Raw genomic sequence first — 23644 nt, forward strand, 5'->3', positions numbered from 1 at the left:
CCCTGCGTGACAACATGGTGTCACTGTTGCTCCATGCAGGAAATGCTCTGGACATTACCCTGCGTGGCCACACGGTGTCACTGTTGCTCCATGCGGGAAATGTTCTGGGCATTACTGTGATGGAGTGGGGACTGTCTGTGTGGGGGATGGGAGAGCAGGGGGTGACTTTAGGTGAGGGACAGGACATAAGCCTGTAACTCAAGCTAGGCAGGGCTGAGAGGGTGAGCACTTTGCCCGGGAAGCTGGACACAGGAAGGGGTCGGCTGGAGGGAGTTAGTTCAGTTTTGGTTTGGAGCTGGGTAGTTTTAATTCAGGGAATTCCAAACTGCGAACTAAGCTTCCTGAACCCCCAGAAGGACTCGACTGAAGGGTCCTGGTTGTGCCCAAAAGCTCTGCTGTATCCTTCGTTCCTGTTGTCCAAAACAACCTTCTGTTTTACTGGCTGGCTGAGTCACTGTGTGTCCCTGGAAGAGGGGTGCAGGGCCAGATTCCACCACACTCTGTGACAACCCCTAAGCCCCTCTGGGACCCCTGCAGCTGGGACATAGGTATCTGTGCCCCCACCAAACCCCTTAGCCCCCCATGGACCCTTAAAGCCTGGACCTAGATCTCTGTGCCCCCCTCAAACCCCCTAAGACCTCCAAGGATCCCTTCAGCCTGGACATAGGTGGAACCCATCTGCCAGGCTGAATTGATAGCAGGAAGGACAGGGTTCAATACATAGGGGTCTCTTCCCTATTACGTAATGCAAACCAGCTCGAGCCCTCACCCAGTGACATGGGAAAATTTTACATACGCACCCCTAGGTGCCTCAAAGAGGCAATACTTCCCCTCTAGCAATCATAGAGTCTGGGTATAGCAGAAAATGTTTAATAACGTGAGATAAACAACATAGCATTAAATTGGGAAAACACCTCAACTAGGCCGTGTCCTTTTCCCTGGGCTCATGAGTCCAGCAATCCCCAAATCACCCCAAGACTCCAAAGTACAATACCTCAAATATTTCAAGACTCCAACAACCCCAAAATCACCCACAGTCCAGCAGCCCCCGAGTTCAAGAGTCTATCTGCAGGGTTTTCCCCCACCAGCCTGGGTAGAAAGGTGCACCTTACGTGGTCCACTGCCGACTGCCCTGCCTCTCCGTGGGTTTCTACTTTCGCCTTCCCCACCAGCTGCTCTGCTCCACCAGCCAACCTGTGATCTGCTCCAACTGTCTCCAAAAACTACTTAGCTTACTTCACTCCGTGACCCATTCTAAGTGTCCCACAAACTGCTCTTCTCCATCAGCTGCTCTACAATATAGTTTCAAACTCCCCCACTAGTTAACACAGTACTTTAATGACTTCAGCTCAGGAGCCTGGAACTTCAGTTATTAACAAATTCAACAACCACCTCTACTATTCAACTGTTAGAAGAGAAGAATATGCAATTAGTGTTTCTGGCTCACACAAGGAGCCCACTCCCTTGTCTAGTGAGTGCCACTCCACTGATGGAGAGAATCCCTGTCTCAAAGCTGTTTCACAGTTCCTCATCCACACAATCAGGTTGACAACACTCCACATCTCACACCCCAACAACAAATAAACTGGGGATACCATAGCTACCAAAGTAACCATCCCAGGCTGCCGTGGCCCTGTCAGGCACGGTGGGTGTGTCTATGCAAACATGGTCAGACCCTGAAATTCTTTTCCACACTTGCCATAATTCACCACCAGATGTCAGGGTAGAGTTCATCTTGATTCTGCTTACATAGGTATCTGTGCCCCCCACAACCCCCTAATCCCACCAGGACCCATCTAGCCTGGATAATGGTATCTGTGCTCTCCACAAACCTCTAAGCCCCCCAGGGAACCCACAAGCCCAGATGTAGGCATCTGTACGCCCCACACACCCCCTAATACTCACAGGACCCTGCCAGACTGTAGGTAGGTATCTGTGACTCCTAGAGCCCCACAAAGTCCTTCAGGACCACTACAGCATGGATGTTTGTATCTGTGACTGACAAAAACCGCCTAAGCTACGCAGGGCCACCTACCATCAGGATGTAGGTATCTGTTCCCCCCCCACAAACACACCTAATCCCCCTGGGACCCCTCCAGCCTAGATGTAGGTATCTCTGACCCCACGAATCCGCTAAGACATGACAGGACCCCTCCAGCATCGACATAGGTATCTGTGCCCACACAACCCTCCTAGACACCCGAAACCCCTCCAGCCTAGACGCAGGTATCTGTGCCCAGCATGAACCCCCTAAGGTCCCTAGGACTCCTCTTGCCTGGATTAATGTATCTGTGCCCCTTACAAACCCCTAAGCCCCCCCCAGGATCCCTATAGCCCGGACGTAGATATCTGTGCACCCTCACGAACCCACTGATCCTCCCAGCGACCCCTACAGCATGGAAGTAGGTATCTGTACCCCAAAATGCCCCAAAGCAACCCCAGGACCCCTACAGCCTCGATATAGTTATCTGTGCCCCCCCCCCACAACTCCCTAATACCCCCAGAACTCCTCCAGCCTGGATGTAGATATTTGTGACCTCCAGGAACCATCAAAGCCCTCCCCAGGACTTCTCCAGTTTCTACATAGGTATCTCTGCCCCCCACCAGTCTTCTAAGACCCATAGGGCCCCCACCAGCCTGGTTGTAGCTATGTGTACGCCACACAAACCCCCTAAGCTCCCCAGGACCCCCTCGAACCAGTACGTAGGTATCTGCGCAACCACAACCACAACCCCTTAAGTCCCCCAGGGACCTCTCCAGACCATACGTAGGTTTCTGTGACCCTTACCAACTCTTTAAACCCCCAGGGACCACTACAGCCTGGACGTATGTATCTATGCTCACCACAACCCCCTAAGCCATCCAGGGACCTCTCCAGCCCTGACGTAGATATTTCTGCCCCTCATGAAGCCCCTAATGCCCACCAGAACGTCTCCAGCCTGGACGTAGCTATCTGTTCCCCGCAAGACCCCTTAAGCCACCCAGGGATCTCTACAGCCTCTACATAGGCGTGATGCTCTGTGCATTACCCTGCGTGGCCACATGGAATCACTGTAGCTCCATGCAGAAAATGCTCTGTGCATTTCCCTGCATGGTCACAAGGTGTCACTGTTGCTCCATGCAGGAAATGCTCTGTGCAATACTCTGTGTGGCCACACGGTGTCACTGTTGCTCCATATGGGAAATGCTCTGTGAAAAACCCAACATGGCCACATGGTGTCAGTGTTGCTCCATGCGGGAAATGCTCTGTGCATTACCCTGCTTGGCCACACGGTGTCACTGTTGCTCCATGCGGGAAATGCTCTGTGCATTACTGTGATGGAGTGGGGACTGTCTGTGTGGGGAATAGGAGAGTAGCAGGTGACTTTAGGACTGGACACGTGCTCAGCCTGTAACCTGAGCTAGGCAGGGGGAGGGGTCAGCACCTTTGCCCGGGAAGCTGGACACAGGAAGGGGCCGGCTGGAGGGAGCTGGGTTAGTTCAGTTTCAGTTTTAGTCTTGGTGGTTGGAACTCAGGGATTCCCAAACTGGGAACTAAGTTTCCTGAACCCCTAGAAGGACTCGATTGCGGGGTCCTGCTTGTGCATCCAAACTCTGCTGTATCTGTGCTCCTGTTGTCCAATAAACCTTCTGTTTTACTGGCTGGCTCAGAATCACTGTGAGTCCCAGGGAGAGGGGTGCAGGACCGGACTCCTTCACACTCTGTGACAGACCCTAAGACCCTTCGCGACCGCTGCAGCCTGGACTTAGGTATCTGTGCCCCCCACAAACCCCCTAAGCCCCCCAGGGACCTATACAGCCAGAACATTGGTATCTGTACCCCATATAGACCCCTGGGACACTCCAGTGTGCACATAGGTATATGTGCCCCTCAGAAACCCTCTAAGCCCCCAGGAACCCCTACAGCCTGGACATAGGTATTTGCACTCCCACAACCCCCCTAACACCCGCCTCCCGGGGACATCTACAATCTGGATGTAGATTTCTGTGCCCCTCACGAAACCTCTAACCCCCCCTGGGACCGATACAGCCTGGACATACATATCTGTGCCCACCCGAACCCCTAAAACCCACTTGTACCCCTACAGCCTGGACATAGGTATCTTTGGCCCCCACAAATCCCCTAAGACTCCCAGGATGCCTCCAGCCTGGACGTAGGTATCTTTGCCTCCCACTAAACCCCTAAGCCCCCCTGGTACCCCTGCAGCCTGGATGTAGGAATATGTGCCCCCCCACGAACCCTCTAAGTCCCCCTGGGACCCCTAGAGCATGGAGATTGGTATCTGTGTCCCCCCAAAACTCTCTAAGCCCCCCAGGGACCCCTATGGCCTGGATGTAGGTATCTGTGCACCCCAAGGCCCCTAAGATCCCCCGGACCCCTGAAGCCTGGATGTAAATGTGACAGTGCTGCCCATGGGAGCCAGCTCAGCTAACTCAATCAGAGTGAATTGAAAGCAAAACAGGGCAGACAAATCCCAAAGGCTGGTGGTTATTTCAATACTTAGATTTACCAAGCCAGCACAAAACAGCTTCTGTAGTACCTCACTGGTTACTTAGAAGTTTAAAGCACACAGTTCCCTTAAAGTACCCAGCCTCAGGCCTCCGTCCAGACACACCTGTCAGATATGATGATGATTCCTGAAAATCTTACTTCATCATATAAAAGAAAAGATTCTTCCGATCCCAAAGGATCAGCCACATAACCAGGTTCAATTATAACTTAGATCTTACCTAAAATAAATGCTATAGCCAATTCTTATTAACTAAGCTAAAATTTATTAGAAAAGAAAAGAGAGAGAGTGTTGGTTAAAAGATTAATAGACATATAGACTTGAATTCAATTTTTGAGGTTCAGATACACAGTAGAGATGAGCTCGTAGTTGCCAAAAGTCCTTTTAGAAATAGTCCATAGGTTATAATCCAATGTCCATATTCAGGGTGGCTCCAGTCAATGACTGGGGATCTCAATCCTTGTGGCTTAAGGTTTCCCCCTCTTGAAACCCAAAGCAGATCTGAGATGAAGAAGGATCGTGTCCCAGGTTCTTATACATTTCCAGCAGCCTTTCAGCCTGAGAAAACAATAGGCTTAACTCTTCTTCCAAACATCCTGGCAATTAGTGCATCCATCAAACAGTTCAGATACAGATTACCACAACCTTCAAAGAATCACAGACAATAATACTATTTCACTCAAGTATCATCATAAATGTTAATATTCTTTTTTTGCTCTTTGAATTAAAACTATAGCAATAGACAAGACTTGTTTGCTGACATCACAAGACCTGAGCAAACACCTCGTCTTCTACCTCTAACACTGCAGACTTGCATTTCAAAGCTCTGTTCATTTACATATCTTGTTAACCAGTTTTTAAGGTTCACCCACGGGTCAGGTCAGTCGGTGAGGTGAGTTAATTAACTCTTTCTGGCCCTGTCACCTTTCAATGAGATATTAGATTATACTTATAATGTCACAGTCGCGGTGAGTTGACTGCTGCAGCTCCCCGTAGACTCTGCCTGCGCCTCTCACCGAACTGGAGTACAGCAGGCGAGGGGAGAGCACTCAAAGTATTGCATCTACACTAGACGCAATATATCGACCCCCGCCGGATGGATCGCTGCCTACCGATTCGGCAGGTGGTATAGACATACCCCGAGTATCTGCTGATTGGAGCTGGACCCCGGAGGGGGACACATTGAAGGAACTCAGGGGTTAAGTTGCCTCTATTGTCAACTATCAGGGCTGCTGTGGCTCAGAGGAGGGTGCTTGATTGCCTGGCAGGCTTAGGCGCTGCAAGCCTTGGAGGTGGGAGAAGTGAAGCGGCCACGGCGTGCTTGGGGTGCTCGTGCTCGGAGCAGGGGTGAGCTGGGACGAGGGGGGTGCCGCAGGGCAGAGCAGGGGAGTTGCCACAAGAGGGGAGCCTCAGGGTGGAGGAGGGAGCTGCCACGGGTGGGGCGCTCAGGGCAGGGGTGTGGGGGGGGAGGGTGCAAGGTGGAAGTTTCGCCTAGGGCATGAAACATCCTTGCACCGGCCCTGCCCCACGCCCTGCCTGCAGCCAGCCCTGCACCCCCTGCCCTGCCCTGCCCTGCCCGCAGTCAGTCTCTGTCTCCAGCCAGCCCTGCACCTTCTGCTTTGCCTGCACCAGCCGCATCCTCCATGCCCTGTCTCCAGCCAACCCCTGATGCACCACCCTGCGTGAAGCCAGCCAGCCCCGCAGCCCTTGGCCTGCCTGAAGCCAGACCCTACCTCCAGCCAACCCCACATCCACTAGTGCCCTGCACTTCCCAGGGCAGTAACCCTGCACATCTGCTTCAATGAGGGGGGCAGGGAGCAGCGGGGACCCACACATATGCACACCCTAGGGTGACCAGACAGCAAGTGTAAAAAATCGGGACAGGATGGGGGGTAAGAGGATCCTAGATAAGAAAAAGACCCCAAAACTCGGACTATCCCTATAAAATTGCGACATCTGGTCACCATAGCACACCCCCAGGACTCCTGAGTTCCATTGCTGGGTTTCCTATTGGTTCCACTGCTGGTTGTTTTCCTTTTCCTGGGGACTTTGGGCAAGTTGCTCCCCACTCTCGGGCTCTGACCCCAGCAGTCAAATGGGGATTTCATACTTTCCCGCTATTGGAAAGTGCTGGGAGAATCCCCCAGCAAAAGCTGCTCTGACAGTGCTAAGCAGCATCTGATCAATCAAGGTCGGAGCTCACTGCCCAGGAGGAGTGCTTGGCTCTGGGGTTTCACTTCAGCCCAGTGTAGAGAGAGAGCCCTAACCATGGAGTTTGGCTCAAGAAGACCGAGTCTCCAATTTGTTAAGGGTGTTTTGAATTTCAATCCTGTGCTCCAAAGTGCTTGGTGTCAGTTGTAAATTTTAGAAGCATGCTCTCCACTCCATTTTCCAAATCATTCATGAAAATATAGAATAGTACTTGACACCGGACTGATCCCTGACAGACCCACTAGGTTCACCCTCTCCGTTGGGCAGCCAAACATGGAGAAGGGCTCTTGGAGTCTTGGCTTTCAATTAGCTCTGCACCCACATTACACTGATTGCAGCTGGACTACACTTCCCTAGTTTGCTTCTGAGAATGTCCAACGGGACTGTGTCAAAAGCCTTAGTAACACCAAGCTAGATCCCAACTATTGTTTACCCACCTCCACCAGGCCCAGAACCCTGCCAAAGAAGGAAAGAGGATTGGTTTGGAATGATTTGTTGTTGACAAATCCACGCTCACTAGTCATTAGAACCAAATTATCCTGTAGGTGCTGCTGACAAACTGAGTGTTTAAGAATGTATTGCAGGATCTCTCCATTTATGGCAGTCAGGCTAGCTAGTCTGTAAATCCCAGAGGTCTTTTTGTTCCCCTTTGAAAGATAGGTCCTGTCTTGTTCATGGATGGGAAGATGTTCATTTTCAGGGATCTCAGACGAGAACTGGGGCACAACACCTGGTTTGTTAAGGCCACAAAAACGGAGGCAGGAACCTCTTCTCTGATGCTGGCAAAGAACCACAGGTACCTAAAAGATAGGGACTCACATCTTTGCATGGGCTTTAAAAAGGCAGTTGTTAATAAGTTTGGCCCTGACCATTTCTTGTTTCCACAGACTAGACATTTTAGCAAACTTTAGAATTCCTTGGTGCTAAACACTGTGAAACTCCCCTTTCTCCTTCACAGAGGGCTTTAACGCCCCTCATCTCACTTGGGCTCTCAACTGCCCATAGTTCGAGAACTGTTCCTGTTCCCATTGGACAGATGGGAGAAGGGAGGTGACCTACCCAAGGCCTACACAGCAAGGCGGTGGCAGAGCCAGAAAGAGAAGCCACCAGTTCTGACTCCTGTTCTAACAGACGAAAACACCACAGAGGCAGGGATAGAGCCCAGGAATCGAGATGATGGGAAAATTTCATTCAAACCGTTTCTGTTCGAAAATCCCATTCAGACTAAACCAGTTTGTTTCTCAAAATCATAACAAGTGGGATGAAAGTTCTTTGCAAAAATATTTTGTTGCAAAACAAAAGCATCTCCTCTTTGTCAGAGTGTGTTAAATTGTCTCCTCGCACACAAAGAGGAGACACATCTCAACCATTAGATAAGATGCTTCAATCTGAGCTAAGTCGTTGCTACTATTAACAATTTCAAAATAAAAAAATACAAATAAAATAGACTATTTCAGCTAATCTATTATGTCATAATCTGTTCTGAGTAAACCTGATGGGAAACCTCATATTATGCACTACTTCTAGTGACACTCCCAAATGGATCCGCATCCTTCACCCACCATGAGGTAGGTAAGGGCGGATCATTATTATCCCTACTTGAAAGAGGGAGAAGCTAAGGCTGAGAAAGGAGAATTGACTTGTCTTAGGTCACACAGACCATCAGAGGCAGTGTTGGGAATAGGACCCAAGAGCCCTGATTTTCAAACAAACCATCAGATCTTGAATTTCAGACATTGAATGACCTGAATACTGTGCTCTCAGATGAGCTCCAGACCAACAACAGTGACAGTAATTATTCAGCAAGTATTTGAGGAAAACTGCAATGTTAGAGAGAATCATCAACTGCTCAGAGACAATTAATGCAGAGAAGCAGCAAAATTAATCAAAGATAGAACTGGTTCTGACTTATTTCCTTGATCTTAAAAGAGAACAACAAGGACCTGAGTCTCCTCCCTGTCAATAACCCCCTGCTCAGCCAATCGGGGTAGAGACTGAGGACGGGAGGCTGAGGGTTCTCACCAGACAGCCCAAAGGATGGCCCAGGTCACTGGTGGGGATCACTGCCCGAGCACTATTTCAGTCCCACATTTTTGGGTGGACCTTCCATAGTGGGAGCTGCAGAGGACTTCCTCGCAACACACACACACACACCTCCTTCCTGTTGTTGGGAAGGGAACAGGAGAAAGGACAATAGAAGCAAGATAAGAAAAGGAGGAAGGGATGGAGGAAGAGGTGAAACAAAAAGGACAAATCCTAATGTCCCCAGTGATTCTAAGGGACAAAATCCCAGGTGTGCAATAAAATTCTGCCACCTTAAGCTAGTGTTTTCCATGCCTAGAATTCACTTGTCACCATATAGATCAGACTGAACAGGTTTCAAACCTCCAGGAGGCTCTTACCTTCTAAACAGGGACGGCTGTTTTCTAGTAAAATCACTAAAAGGGAAGGAGGAAAATCGAAAGAGGTTCCTCCTGGCGCTCACGTCCATGACCCCAAATAATCTCTCAGTCCTCAAAGAGAGACCTGGAGAAGGAAACGTGCTGAAGCAAAGCCACAGAGGTCTCAGAGGTTTCCCTGGCCCCTCGCCCCTGTCCTGCCTGGCTGATGTCAGCATCTCTCTGTGAGGTCACCACTTCCCCACCACTTTTGACCAATAGTCTCAGGTCCTGCAAAAGGCCTTTGAGATGTCACTGCCACACCCCTCCCTTGCTGGGCTAATGTCCTGCCCCTGGCCAGGCACTTTGGGAGGTTTGAGCTACTCCCTGTGGATCACCCCACTCAAGGAGCATTCGTTCTAGGCAGCAAGCCGGCTAGACAGGAAAACATCAGAAGCTGCTCCCAATGCTACACTCAGTTTTTCAAAAATTAGTCGACTTCATGGTCAGAAGAAACCATTAGAGCGTCTAACCTGCATATCACAGGCCTCCTGTATGACACAACAGCTACTTTGGGGGCAAACACATTCCAGAAAGGCATCTAGTCTTCATTAAATGACATCAGGAGATGGCGAATCCACCACTTTCCTCAGTAGCTTGTTCCTGTGGTGAATCATCCTCGCTGTTGACTATTTGTGCCTTAGTTCTAATATGAATTTGTCTCTTTTCACTTTCCAGCCATTGGGTCTTGTTATGCCTTTCTCTGCTCCATTCAAGAGCCTGTAAATACCCAATCTTTTCTCTCCATTAAGGCACTTCAACACTTCAATGAATTCACCTTTCAATCTTCTTTTGATAAGCTAAACAGGTTGAGCTCTTTCAATAGCTCACTGGAAGCCATTTTTCTCCAGCCCTCAGAACATTTGGTGGCTCTTTGCTGCCCTAGCTCCAATTTCACAACATCTTTTTTCAAATGAGGACACGAAAACTGGAGGCAGTATAAAGGTTGTATAAAGGTAAAATTAAATAGGTTGCAGAGGAGTTTTTTTAATTTCGGCTTTTGTTGCTAAAAATTTTGTCTCTTTGCGGTGAGAAAAAACACTCCCCGAATGCCAAAATTTGAACCATGAAAAGCAGCAGTGTGAACAGCACTTCATAGGTGGAGCTATGCTCTCGGTGACGAAGCTCCTGCCCCTCGTTGGAGGTAGTTTGGCTTTGTTGCCAGGGAAGCTCTCTCCCAGCGATAAGGACGGCCACACAGCGCACCTTACAATGGCATGGTTAGAGTGGCACAGCTGCACCGTGGTAAGGTGCGCGGTGTAGACACAGCCTCAGAGCTGGGGAAAGCCAACAGGCGCTGAGGAGCACAGGGTTCAGACAGAGACATCCGTTAGGAGAGGAACTATTCACAGGGATTCTCTACAGCCTAGTAAAGAGGAGAGGATGGAAGATGATAATGTACAGGTAGGTTCTGATGAGAAACAGTGAAATGAAAGAGTCTCCCTCAATTACATCATGTAATAGCAGACAGCTAAAATGGGACACATTTTAGAAGTGCTTAAATACAAACGCTAGATGTCTAAGTACTAAGACGGGTGAATTTGAGTGCCTGGTATTGAGTGACGATATTGATAGAATAGGCATCACAGAAACCCCTGCACCCCCTCCTGCACCCACATGGGGAGACTGACCTGTGTGCATGGAGCAGCTGGCATAGCTGCCCCCCACTCCTCCCTGGAACGCTGCTCATCTGGGCACCCCTAGGGGCTGTGGGATGTGGGGGCAAGAAGTGAGATCATCCGAGCTCCCTGCATCCAGGTCACTTTCCTCAGCCGGGTTGCATAGTGGGAGGGCAGAGAGCAGCAGCTTCTGATGCTCCCCTCACAGCACAGCCCAGGTGGGAAAAGTGACCAGGACGCATGGAGCACATAGGGTTGCTCCTTACTCCCCTCAAACCTCTATGGACCCATGGAGGAGCATTGGGGCAGGGGAGAGCAGTGAGCACCTTTGCACTGCCACACGGTGCTCTTTGACCCCTGGAGCCCTGGGCGGCTGTCGGGGGGCCCCACCCCTAAGGCCGGCCAGGCTCCCCAGAACGAGCAGCAGAGAACACAGAGACTGGCCACACACTGAGCAGTGGTAGCCTGGGCGGCTCGTAATGGAGGCTCAGGAGGGAGGGGTGTCATAACATTTTTTCCCAGATTTGGACCTTAGCGTCCAAAATATGGGTGTTAGCATGAAAACATCCAAGCTTAGTTACCAGCTTGGACCTGGTAAAGCTGCCACCAGCCAGGGATTTATACAGTGCCTGGCTCACTGTGGTCTCCCCAAAATCTTCCCCGGGGGACCCCCAGACTCAGATGCCTTCAGTCTCACAACAAAGGAGAATAAACCATTTCCCTTCCCCCTCCTCCCCTCCAGGTGTTCCCTCCCTGGGTTCCTGGAGAGATATACAGAAGCAAGCTCCGTGAATCTAAACAGAGGGACTCCCCCTCCCTGTTTCCAATCCTGGAACTAGAAGTACCGAGATAGCTAATCTCTCTTCCCCCTTACCCAGAGGGTATGCAAAGTCAGGCTAGTAAATCTGACACAACGAGATTTTCCCCCTGACTTCTTCTTCCCACCAATTCCCTGGTGAGCTGCAGACTCAATTCCCTGGAGTCCCCACTAAAGAAAAAATCCAGCAGGTCTTAAAAAGAAAGCTTTATATAAAAAGAAAGAAAAGGACATAAAAATGGTCTCTCTGTATTAAGGTGACAAATACAGGGTTATTTGCTTAAAAGAAAAAAATGAATAAACAGCCTTATCCAAAAAGAATACAATTTAAACATTCCAGCAACTACACACATGTAAATACAAAAAAAAAACAATATAAACTTATTGTCTTATTATCTTTGTACTTACAACTTGGAAACAGAAGATTAGAAAGGCAGGAGATAGAAAAATCACTCTCATAGCCGAGAGGCCATAGACACAAGACAAAGAACAAAGAACTCACACACAAACTTCCCTCCACCCAGATTTGAAAAAGTCTTGTTTCCTGATTGGTCCTCTGGTCAGGTGTTTTAGGTTACTGGTGTTTCCCCTTTATAGGTAAAAGAACATTAACCCTTAGCTATCTGTTTATGACAAAGGGGCTCAGCCTCCCCAAACCTTGCATTGCCAAGGGGACAGTGGGGCCCATGACCAGGGGCCCTGGCCAAGTTAGGTCCCCCTGGAAAAGTCTCCCCAATGTCAGCCACAGGGCTGGAGGAGCTCCCACTCCCTGCTACAGCCCGGGGGCTGTAGCAGGGGCAGAGAGCTTCTCTGGTCTCAGGGCCACAGCGAGGCAGGGGTAAAGGAGTGATAGGGTGGGACTGGTGGGGGAAGGGGTGGAACAGAGGTGACAGTGGATGGGGCCATGGGTGGAAGGTGTTGAAGGGGGTAGAGCCACAGACAGAAGGGGGTAGAGCCACAGACAGAAGGTGGGGCATGGTTCTGGTGCTGGGGCCCCACACTTGTTCTCCCTTTCCCGGGGGTTTGGCATCACTAGCCCCGGCTTAGCGAGTAGGGTTCAGTGGTCCCCATAATGTGGGGTGCGACTCCTAGGGGGACACAGAGGAACATTCATGGGGGCACCTCAGGACCTGAGCCAGCCCACATGGAGGGCAGGGAGGGAGCACCACTCAGCACCACTCTGCCACAGCTCTTCCCCAACCCCACCCTCAGCCTGAGACTCTGGCTCCCAGCCCGGCGTCGACCCCTTTACCCCTGCCCGCACCCCTCTCCCCAGCAAGCAACAGCCCCGCTCCTCCCAGCCCCGGTTCTTGACCGTGGCTTCCGAGGGGCCACAGCCATGGCTAAGAGGGCACAATGTGAAATGTTTGAGGACCACTGGTTTAGGGTGACGTCCTCAATCACTTCTCTGCAGTCCAATAAAAGCTATTCCTCACCCACCTATCCCTTCATCAGGACGGACTAGGTATGTTCTGCTGCCCTTCACTCATACAGGAAGGAGAATAACATTTCATTCCACTCAATCCTAAAGTGATTTGTAACCCAAGACCATCCCAAACTGGTCATTTTGGGGAAGTGGCCCCATCATGCTGCATAGCTAGGCAGAGTAGGTGTGTTCCTACCTCTGCCGGCCTTAGATTTCTCCTCCTGTCCGTTTTTTGACAGCTCAGATGAGGTGACCGAGTGGTTAAGGTGATGGACTGCTACTCCATTATGCTCTGTCTGCATGGGTTCAAATCCCATTCTCATCAGAGGCGTTTAGTCTTCACCCTCCTTTATAGACAACCATCTCCCCCTTTGGTACAATAACAGATCAAACAATGTTGCTTGTGTTACCCAAAATTGGGTCAGTTAGCAAGCTTAAAGAGGACTAATAATGCCCCTCCCCCCAAGAGTTTGGCAGAAAGCAGCACATTTATTAGCTTGATAGCTAAGCTCAAAAGAAGGGATGAGGGAGGGTGTCACACTCATACTCATGCTCCCAGGACAGGCCTGGCAGTGGAGATGTCAGGATCCTTTAAGGTAAGTGTCCCACAGCACAGCGATGGACGGTGCGATGAAGATCAGTCTCCCTGAGGTACAATAAAATGTAACACAGCGAACCACTGGCCAGATGGGCCGGGTGAAGGGCATTCACTGGAGGTACAAAGGAGAATGGGAAAGCCACTTCACAGGCATTCAAAGAGGGAAAGGACAGAAGCTGGGGGAAGGGAGGAGTTTAACAGACCTTATAAGCATACAGGTTATACAGAGCATACAGATCACTGCTGCTCCTACAACATGATAAGTTCTCAAGCAGCATGTTTCTTACTTTGCCCATCTGTCAATTTTGATGATTATTGATGGAAATATTTTGCCATTGGGTTGTGTGTTTACACAGAAATTGACATTTACCAACAAATACGCAATTCTTCCAAGCCTGCCTAGTCTGCAGTTGATGGGTTTAGAGGGACACATTCACTCTTCCAGGTCCCCATGCCAGGCCTGTGCTCTCCAGGTTGTCAACTTCCCACACTGCTGGGATCCTTCCCTCATCTCCCTCCAAACAACTGCCCCACCCCCACTTCTGGGGTCCCCTCCCCACATTGTCTAACTCCCCTGCTGGCAGGATCCCTTCCTGTTCCTTTCATTTCCTGCCTCCACTCTGGGCAAAAGCTCTGCACTCTTCCCACACCAGAAGTTGAACCCAGGCCACCTGGGTGAAAACCAGGAATCCTGACCACTAGCCCATATGGGACTATTGTTGCATCTGACAAAGTGGGTATTCACCCACGACAGCTCATGCTCCAATACGTCTGTTAGTCTATAAGGTGCCACCGGATTCTTGGCTGCTATTATTACTACAACTCAGGCCTTGGCTACACTGGAGAGTTACAGTGCAGGTGGTGGCTTTACAGCGCTGTAACTTACTCCCCGTCCACACTGGCAAGGCACATACAGCGCTGTATCTCCCTGGCTACAGCACTGCATGTACTCCACCTCGACGAGAGGAATAAAGAGAACAGAACTGGTGATGCAGCGCTGGGGTGCCAGTGTAAACAATGATTAATCTTACGACGCTGTCACTGACCTCCGGAACCTTCCCATAATGCTTTTAAGTAGAGATAACACTCTTTGTTTTGGTGTGATGCCTCTGTTTGTTTTGGTGTGATGCCTCTGTTTGTTTTGTTGTGAGCTCAAGGCTCCCGGAGCTGCTTATCTAAAAACCAAACACAGTTACTGTTTGCAGTGAATGAGCAGAGGCAGAGGGATCCCCCCCCCGTGCCCACAGCTGGTGTTTGCTTGAGGAGAGAAGCAACCGGGTGGGCACGGGGGGGGTCTGTTTTGGATCAGTGGCTTATCTGGTCTGTGAGGAAAAAAACAAAGGCGGCTATATGCATTTAGTGAATGAGAGAGGGGTGGGGGAGGGGGCTTGAACTTGCCAGGCAGGGAGCTGACACAGTGTCAGCTCCAAAAATCCACTCGCTGTGTCTCCCCCCCGCTCCCTGTCACAGTCCACCCCACCCTCCTCTTTTGAAAAGCACATTGCAGCCACTTGAACGCTGGGATAGCTGCCCATAATGCACCACTCCCAACAGCCCTGCAAATGTGGCCATGGCAGTGTGCTGGTAGCTGTCAGTGTGTCCACACTGCAGCGCTTTCCCTACACAGCTGTAGGAAGACAGCTTTAACTCGCAGCAATGTACAGCTGCAAGTGTAGCCAAACCCTCTCTAAGTCGACCCCTTATGAGAACAGCAGGGACTAGCATGACTGGATGTCCCAATTTTTGGGTCTTTTTCTTATATAGGTGCCTATTACCCCCACCCCCGTCCCAATTTTTCACATTTGCTGTCGGATCACCCTAGCAGGGGTTGCACACAGGGCTGCATTAACCTTCAGGTGCTGAGATTTCCCTCTCTCCATTCCCAGAGCCTGTGATCAGGAAACAGACATCAGGGCTCCCAGGTGCTGCACAGACCATGACTGAGATCAGACCCCATATTATGCAAGGTGCTGTATAAACCCTGGCCAACACTGAGACACCCAGGGGTTTCCCCTCAATTTCCCTGAGCCTCTGCTGCTCAACTTCTTCTGACTCCATCTGGATCAACTCCCCTCGCAAAAACCCCACCTTTCCAAACAGTCCTTCTTTCCCTGCCCCCTGATTCTGCTTTCACACCCTGGGACCATCTGGAGTCAGCCTCAGTGAGCACTGCAGCCAGCCCCAGGGGGAGGGGGGCGTTTGCAGACACAGGAAGGGAGCAGCCGGGAGCATGGGGTGCTGGGAAGAAGGCGGCTGGAGAACAAAGCTCAGAGACCCAACATGGGGAAATTCCAGGGGGCGGGGCTCTGACACATCCCAGGTGCGGGCAGCTCCTGGGGGCGGGGCTCTGGCTCAGCTCGGGGGCGGGGCAGCTCCTGGACGTGGGGCTCTGGCACAGGCCGGGGGCGGGGAAGCTCCTGGGGGCGGGGCTCTGGCACAGCCCATGGGCAGGGCAGCTCCTGGGGGTGGGGCTCTGGCACAGCCCATGGGCGGGGCAGCTCCTGGGGGCGGGGCTCTGGCACATTGTGACGCGGAGCCGGGGCTGAGCAACTGATCCCTGATTCTCCACGTGCTGCCAGCAGCGCTGGAGCCGCCCCAGACGGAGCGGAGCCGCTGTTCTCAGCTGCAGCCAGGATCTGCCCCCGGCGCCGCTGGGATCCAGGTGGGGACAGAGACTGGGGCCCGGGGGTTCCCCTTGGTGTGGCTGGCGGGGGCGGGAGGGGAGAAGCCGGAGCTGCAGGCGGGGGAAGGGCGGTGAGACATTGTGACCCGGAGCCCCCGGGGAGTAAGAGACCGCGGGGGAAGGGAAAGTGACTCTGCACCAGGGAGCCTGGGAGAAGCCTTGGAGCCGCCTCGGCCCCAGTGGAGCTGCAGAAGGATCCGCCCGCCGCACTGGGATGGGGGGGCCGGGTCCAGGCCGTCGTGTGTGGGGGGGGGCGGACCCCGGGGCCCGGCCAGGGGGCGGAGCCCGGGGCCCGGAGGGGAGGGGCGGTGTATTAAATCGCTCCCAATAGCAATGTGCTACTCCCGGGCACTGCGCATGCCCAGTAACAGCTGCTGAAGCCGCTGCCCTTCCCCCTGCCCGGACCAGCCGTAACGTTCCTCCGGGCGCTGGGGGTGGGGCTGAAGCGGGGCAGGGGAGTAACAGGGAGCGGGGGGGCGGGCGCTGAGGAGGAAATTGATGGACGGGGGGGTCAGGCAGCTGGAGGCAGAGTTGGGGGGAGGGGCTAAAGGGCACAATCTGGGCTGGGGGGAGGAGCAGGAGTTGAGCTCAGGGGGAGGCGCCGGCAGAGCCCTCCCCTTTGGTGTGGGGGCGGAGGTGTCGGGGGGGGAGAAGCTGGAGTTGCAGGGAGGGGGAGGTCACTGGGGTGGGGGGGGGTAGAACTGTCTCTGTACAGCCAGGACTTTCCCGGGGTGGGGGAGAGGTGAGTTAACTGGATCCTGTCCCTGTTTTTGCCACTTCCTCCCACACACACATTCTCTCAAGACTTCCCCTTTTCTCTCTCATTATCACACGTGGCTATAAAATCCAGGGAGATTCTCCTCCCCCCCAATGATCAGCTCTCTAATTGCCTCTGCTTTTCCCTTTTCTCTCCATACTTCTCAAATGTCAATTTAAAATCTCTCCGATGGGGGGTGGATTTTCCCACCCATTTTATCTGCAGCGATTTGTCCTTGTTCGGGTGGGAAATTGTTGCCCTGGGTCATTCCCCAGAACATGGCTCCCCCTGGAGTGGGATGGGATGAGGTTCCCGTTCTCTGCCAGGGCAGGGAAGGGAGGAGCACATCCCCCATGGAGACTGCCCAGACCCCATTTCCCAATCCCCCTGCGGCCCCCTTCCATTGTCCAGGGAGCCTTCCAGCTTCCCCCCCCCTCTTAAATCAGCTCCTCAAAGGGCTCTGAGCTGCTCACGTGAATGGTTGGCCCGGGGCCGGGAGGGACCATCACATTCTTTTTATGTATTGGACAGTCATATAAAATCCAGTCCAACAGTCCCCCTTTTCCACTAGTTATTTAATAGCAACATCAAATCCCCTCCGATCTTGGTGGTTTTCTCTCATGTTATCAAATGTCGTTTGTGACAGGTTCTCTCTGCGTGTCTCAAAGATTGATATAAAATACCCCAAACATTTGCCCCACTTCTCTCTAGTTGTTTTATTTCTAATTGAATATGATGGGTTGTTTCCCAATGTGCTAAGATGCAGCCGCCTCTGGGTGGATCCATGGTGGCCATTATTTGCTAGTGACAGCCCGTGGACCTTTCTTGCCCTCCAGGCCTTCCATTCTCCTGTTAAAGAAGCACCCCCCAGGCTCCCTCTGCCTATGTCACTGGCCAGCAGGAGGTGGTGTTAACTTTCTAGCCACTTCTCACACTCTGTGAGGTAACACTTGCAGGGGCAGGGAAGGTGTCTGTGTGGGGAGATTGCAGCTGAAGGGGCATTGTGGTAGGGGGAGGCCTCTGGGTGGCTGGGCAGGGGGTACCCTAGTCAGGTTGGTGGGTTGTGGAGGTTTGGGGTTTTGGGGGGTGGTGGTTCGGATGTGCCCATCCCTGAGGCTATGGATCCTGGAGGTGGGTATCGCTGGGGTCCCGGTGGCTGCAGAACAGTGGGGGTGGGTGTCTCTTGGGGGAGCTGGACAGGGGGTTAAAGGGAGCCTGGTTCTGTGCCAGGGGCTCTGTCTGTGCTTCCTCTGCTGTTTCCTGGTTTTCTTGCCATGCCCAGTGCACAGAGCTGGGGGAGGGGATCCCTGGCACTAGGTCAGGGCATGCCAGGGAAGCAGAGTGAGGGGTCCCACTGTAAAGCATCAGGGGGTCACACTGGGCAGAGGAGGGGGTCCCAGGCAAATGTCAGGGTAGATCGTTCTGGAGGGTGGGGGAGTTCCTAGGCAGGCAGTGAGGGACTGAGTTCCCAGTGGGGGGGTCCCTTGAGGGGGTCCCTGGCTGCTGGGAGCCCTTGGTGGGGGGAACCCTTTGGGATTCCCAACCTGGCAATCATGGTGTGGTGGGGGTTCTCTGGCCGGTGGGGCTTTGAGGGGTATCTGGGGTCCCTGGCCAGGGACTCTGGGGGCTGCGTCCCAGGGAATATCTGATGGGATCCTGGCTGGGGGGTATCTGGGGCCCCTGGCTGGGGGGTCTGGGCTCTGGGTACTAGGGGGTGTCTGGGGGCTGCTGCTAACCATGATCCTTCTCTCTGGTCAACTTGTGCCAGAGTCCTGGCTCCAAGCACTGCCCGGCATTCCCCAGTCACGTGCCCTGTCACTGAGATAACTTTCTGTCCACTTATCAAACACTGTTAGTGTGAAATCACAGAAATTACTTTTCTCCTCTTTTGAAAACTGCAGGAACTTTTGGTTCCATTTGGAAAATTTGTGCCCTCAGTCCTTGTTCTAGATCTGCGGGGGTGAGGGAGGTGGGAAGGGGGTCAGCACTACCACACGATGGTCTTTTCCACAGCATTCTGGACTCATTCTTTCTGAAATCTGGTGTCATTGAGACCATTGTTAATCCAGAGTCACTGTATGGAAAGACAAGGAGTGATTCCAGATGGACAGTGGGGCAAATGAGATCAGCAATTCTCCCTGTGAGGAGAGGCTCCCATTAGCTGTTCTCCCCAGAGAGCTAAAGGAGGGAAGCTGCTCAAACGCTCTGTCCCTCTCTGCTCAGGATATTGGGGTTCAGCGTCCTGGGTCAGACGCTGCAGCCTCCATTGTGATCTGGGAGACCAGGCTTGGCAGCTGCTGCTCCCCCACTGGGGCTCTGTGCTGGGAAGTGACCTTAGTTGAAGCTTCTTCTCTGCCCGGCCCAGGGGATGACTTTCTGCAGCTGGTCCTAGCCCCCTAGGGCAGCCCTGGGCCCTTTTACTACTAAATTCTGAGCCAGAGTCTCCAGGTAACTGAAAGACCTCAGGGAATGTCCTAGGGTCTGGCAAGAAAGTGACTCTGCACAAACAACACCACCTCATTTCTCCTCCCATTAGCGGTTGCTAGGAAAAAATCCAGCCATGGGAGAGCAAAGCCCCCAGGAATGGAACTGTCCCAGCCAGAGGGGCAGGGAAAGAGGACAGGGGAAGGAGAGACTGAAAGGGGCAGTGGGAGAAATGAATGTGGGGGAGAGTTTTCCAGCTCTCTAGTCCACCCAGACACATGTATAGCTGCATCCCGGGGCAGAACCACTTTCCAGTGAACAAAACAAGGACCAGACAGAGCAAAAGCCAGTTCCTGACTCCATATTCCCCCTGCTGGGGTGTGGCTGCCGTGGGGTCAGTGTCTGTGGGAATCCCTCACAGTTACTCCTTTGGTTCTGCTCTTTTCTAGCCTTGTGTTCAGAGAAGGGGTGAGCGGAGGTTAAAAATGTGTCTGTGGACTTAGCCTGGCAGGAGGGGCCAGGTCTAAATTGTAATAAACAGATTGAGCATTTCCCAGCATGAAAGAATCTAGGGTGCCTGTCTGCAGGGAAAGGGCCTGGAGGAATTATGATGTGAAATTAACTAAAACCGGTTCTGAAACGCCCACAGCTGCCCTTCTCCCCCAGACAGGCTGCAGAAGGACGTTCATGTTTTGCTCCAGCTCATCCTAGCCTGGCGTGGGACAGGGAAGAGAAATGGCTGCAGTGGAGTCAGTCCAGGTAGAGATTATCAGGGGGTTGCTGGTGGGTTCCTGCTGGAGGAAAGGGAGAGCAAATACACCAGAGGTGGTAAGGTTTGCAGAGTCTGGTTTGGAGGTTGGAGTGGGGCAGGAAATTCACAGCGTGGAGAAAGGAGGAGGCCAGGGTGTGGCAAACCTGCTGGGAGTTATTTACTAAGTGGCCTAGATTCTAGGAACAGACCCAGGAGGTTTGGAGGTGGAAATGCCCTAATTTGTGAAGAAAGAAAATAGCCCACCTACATGGAGCTAGTCAAACTGACAAGACTCCTAGTACTGGAGCCTGACCTCACTAATCAGCGGCTGCTGTGAGATATGAAGGGGGTACCCATGGGTCAGACTTATTGGAGCTGCCTCTCCCTTCATATCCCGCTCCTCACAATGAGAAGGGTGTTGGGCGTCCTACCAGCGAGCTCTCCCTGGACCCTGCTAGGGGCTCCATCTCCTGTATCAGTCAGTGGCTAGTAGGGGGGTGATGGATCTGCTGGGAGAGACAAGGGGCTCTCTCTTCATCCCCTCACCCTGGTATTTGCTGGATACTCTGAGCCAGGTCGAGGTGGGACTCTCCTGACTACGATCCACCCAGAGCTTCCATTTGATTCACTCCTCCCTGCCACAAATAGTGGGGCTGTGAGCGGGGCAGCAAGTCCTTAGTGTTGGACTCTTGCTCTTTCAGGGGCTGGTGACCCTCAAGGAGGTGGCTGTGTATTTCACCAGGGAAGAGTGGGCTCTGCTGGACCCCGCTCAGAGAGCCCTCTACTGGGATGTCATGCAGGAGAACTATGAGACGGTGGTCTTGCAGGATAAGGGTTCCTGTCCCTTCTGTTTTTGGAAGGGGAAATGAAGAGTGAAGGTTCATGCCACCCCCACAATGCCATATGTACCCTGTCCTGTTTCAGCATCGCCCCAATAGGCCAGTGACACACATACTACCAGAGACCCTCCTCTGCTGCAGAACACTTTGGGAACAGAGCACAGGAGCAGTATCACACAATGTCAAATATCTCCTCTTTACTCAAGTAAAACTGGGGGTTAGGTCCAGCATAATGAACACAAGCTTCCTACCCCCAGCCTTCTCTCAAACCCTAAGCCTTCTCTACCCAAACCAGAATGTGCTTGGGGTAAAACAAGCAGGCGGCTGGAGTCAGAGCTGCCGGTCCAGGGTTACTTATCATACAGACACTCAGTGCGTCCTTGAACAGTGGCTGGGAGTATCCAGACAGGGGAGCTCCAGCAGCAGAACACTGAATCTCACCCAGGATTACAGATGACACAACTCCTCACTGATCTAGATTGTACCCCAGCATGTGAAAATGGCCTAGGTTGGTAGTGAAATTTCTTGAGACATGGAGAGTTTTGCTCCCATATCACCAGGTGTAATAAAAATAACAGGAAAGGCCAAATATGGAAAACTGATTGTTCAGCTTGCTTTTGACCTGCATCATCTTTTGCAATATATTCCAAATAAGGAAATTAACCTGCAACGTATGTGTCATTGTTTGTGGTTTTAAGCTGTAAAAGGCTTGTGTGATTTTTAGCTCAGGGACAGTATTCCAATAGCTGTCGCCCCCTGCGTGCTTGTAACCAAGAAAAGAGCCTCAGGTTGAGCTGATTCAAATATTAATCTTGTGGTCGTTTTCCACAATAGCCTCAATAGGTCCCTGTGATGGAATGTAAGGCTACATCTAGACTACCCACCGTATCGGCGGGTTAAAATCGATTGCTGGGGGATCGATATATCGCGTCTCATCTAGACGCGATATATCGATCCCCGAGCGTGCTTATATCGATTCCGGAACTCCACCAACCCCAACAGAGTTGCTGATTCGACAGGAGGAGCCGCGGACATCAATCCTGTGCGGTGAGGATGGGTTAGTAATCCGATCTTAGATATTCAACTTCAGCTATGTTATTCACGTAGCTGAAGATGCGTATCTAAGATCGATTTCCCCCCGTAGTGTATACCAGCCCTTAATGTCTTCACATCTTCCCCCTGCAAGAGAATGGCTATATGACCAGCTGTTTGCCTTGCTGTCTCTGAGGAACTGGTCTGTGGGTTTTCCCCTGAACTATAACTTTTTCAGTAATATCATACTGTAAAATCTCACAATTTTACATACAGTGTTACTACACATTATAAGAGGAGGGTAATATTCAGTAGGTTATGCGTTTTCTAATGATACCTCACAAGCCATACTGGGTACAAAATTGATCATAATTTTCTAGGAGAGTGAACACAGGGGTATAGACTGACACTGTGTCTGTGTATGTGTTCCCAGCAGATATGTGGGTATTTCAATCCTTCATAAGCACAATATTAGGCATCTCCAAGGACCTGGGGATCTGGTCCTGGGAATTCACTAGTTTAGCAAGTGTGAGACTGCATGAAATTGTGAGACACTTTGGTATTAATAATAAAAGAATATAATCTGATAAAATTGCAATGAATCATGCTAGGTATGCCATGTAAAGTGTCAGTGAAAATATTATGATTTGCCAAGTATGATAATTTTGTTTCTATGTTTCTATCACCTTTGTATTGTGAGTTACAGATATGTAGGGTATATCTGTATTTCCAGACTTGTGCAGTTTTTCTGGGTGACACCCCCAGACATATTGGCATCAACACTGCTTAGCCTGTTTGATGGCCCATTGAGGGTCATCAGCTGTACAATGAGCCCATGGACCAAGGGGATACACCTATTGAGTCAGCAAGACATGCTGGGGTATGCCTGTGTAATGAAACCTCCAAAGCTTTTCCATGCCATGTGCTGTGAAGCTTATGTTTGGGACACAGGAATTACAAGCCAAAGGAAAAAGGAATATAAATGGCAAAAGGAATATAAAGCGCAGCTGCATCATCTCCATCTTGTCTTCAATCCCCCTTCCTACCTCTGGAGCAACTTCTCTAGAAACTGAACCCTGGAACAAAGGACTGAATGACCCATCCAAGCTGTGGATGCGTTCCAGACAGACTTTCAAGCCAGCAACTCACCAATACTGCTAAGAACCTGATATATCCATTTTGGAATGTATCTGACTGCTTTTCCATTTAACTTCTTTCTGTCTTTCTTTCTTTTAAACCTTTAATTTAGATGCTAAAGAATTGTCTGGAAGGATGGAATTTAACTTCATTCTTTCATTCGTTCTTTCTTCTAAACATTTAGTTTAACTGCTAAAGGATTGGCTGGCAGCATGGTATTTTGGATGAGATCCAAACCTATAGTGACTGGGTAATGTGACTGACCTTCCACCCACTTACTTCCTGGATCCAATTAGAATCACTCTGCTGCTGCCCTCTGGCCATGCTGTATCACAGTGAGCAGAGTTTTTAAATAACCTCTCACTGTACCGGACCTAGTTGCTGATTAGGAGTCAGAGAAC

At 51.3% G+C, this 23644-nt stretch overlaps 1 protein-coding gene and 1 non-coding gene across 2 annotated transcripts in view; both read left to right on the forward strand.

The window, feature by feature from the left end:
- The window catches only part of LOC127039734 (zinc finger protein 772-like), a 464874-nt gene that overhangs the window by 56120 nt on the left and 385110 nt on the right, over positions 1–23644 (forward strand). The window lies entirely within an intron of this gene.
- TRNAS-GCU (transfer RNA serine (anticodon GCU)) lies at positions 13266–13347 on the forward strand. Its single transcript has one exon. It is a non-coding gene; the product is annotated as a tRNA-Ser (tRNA).

The sequence above is a fragment of the Gopherus flavomarginatus genome, chromosome 23 (genome assembly GCF_025201925.1).
Source record: "Gopherus flavomarginatus isolate rGopFla2 chromosome 23, rGopFla2.mat.asm, whole genome shotgun sequence".
NCBI classification, from domain to species: Eukaryota; Metazoa; Chordata; order Testudines; family Testudinidae; genus Gopherus; species Gopherus flavomarginatus.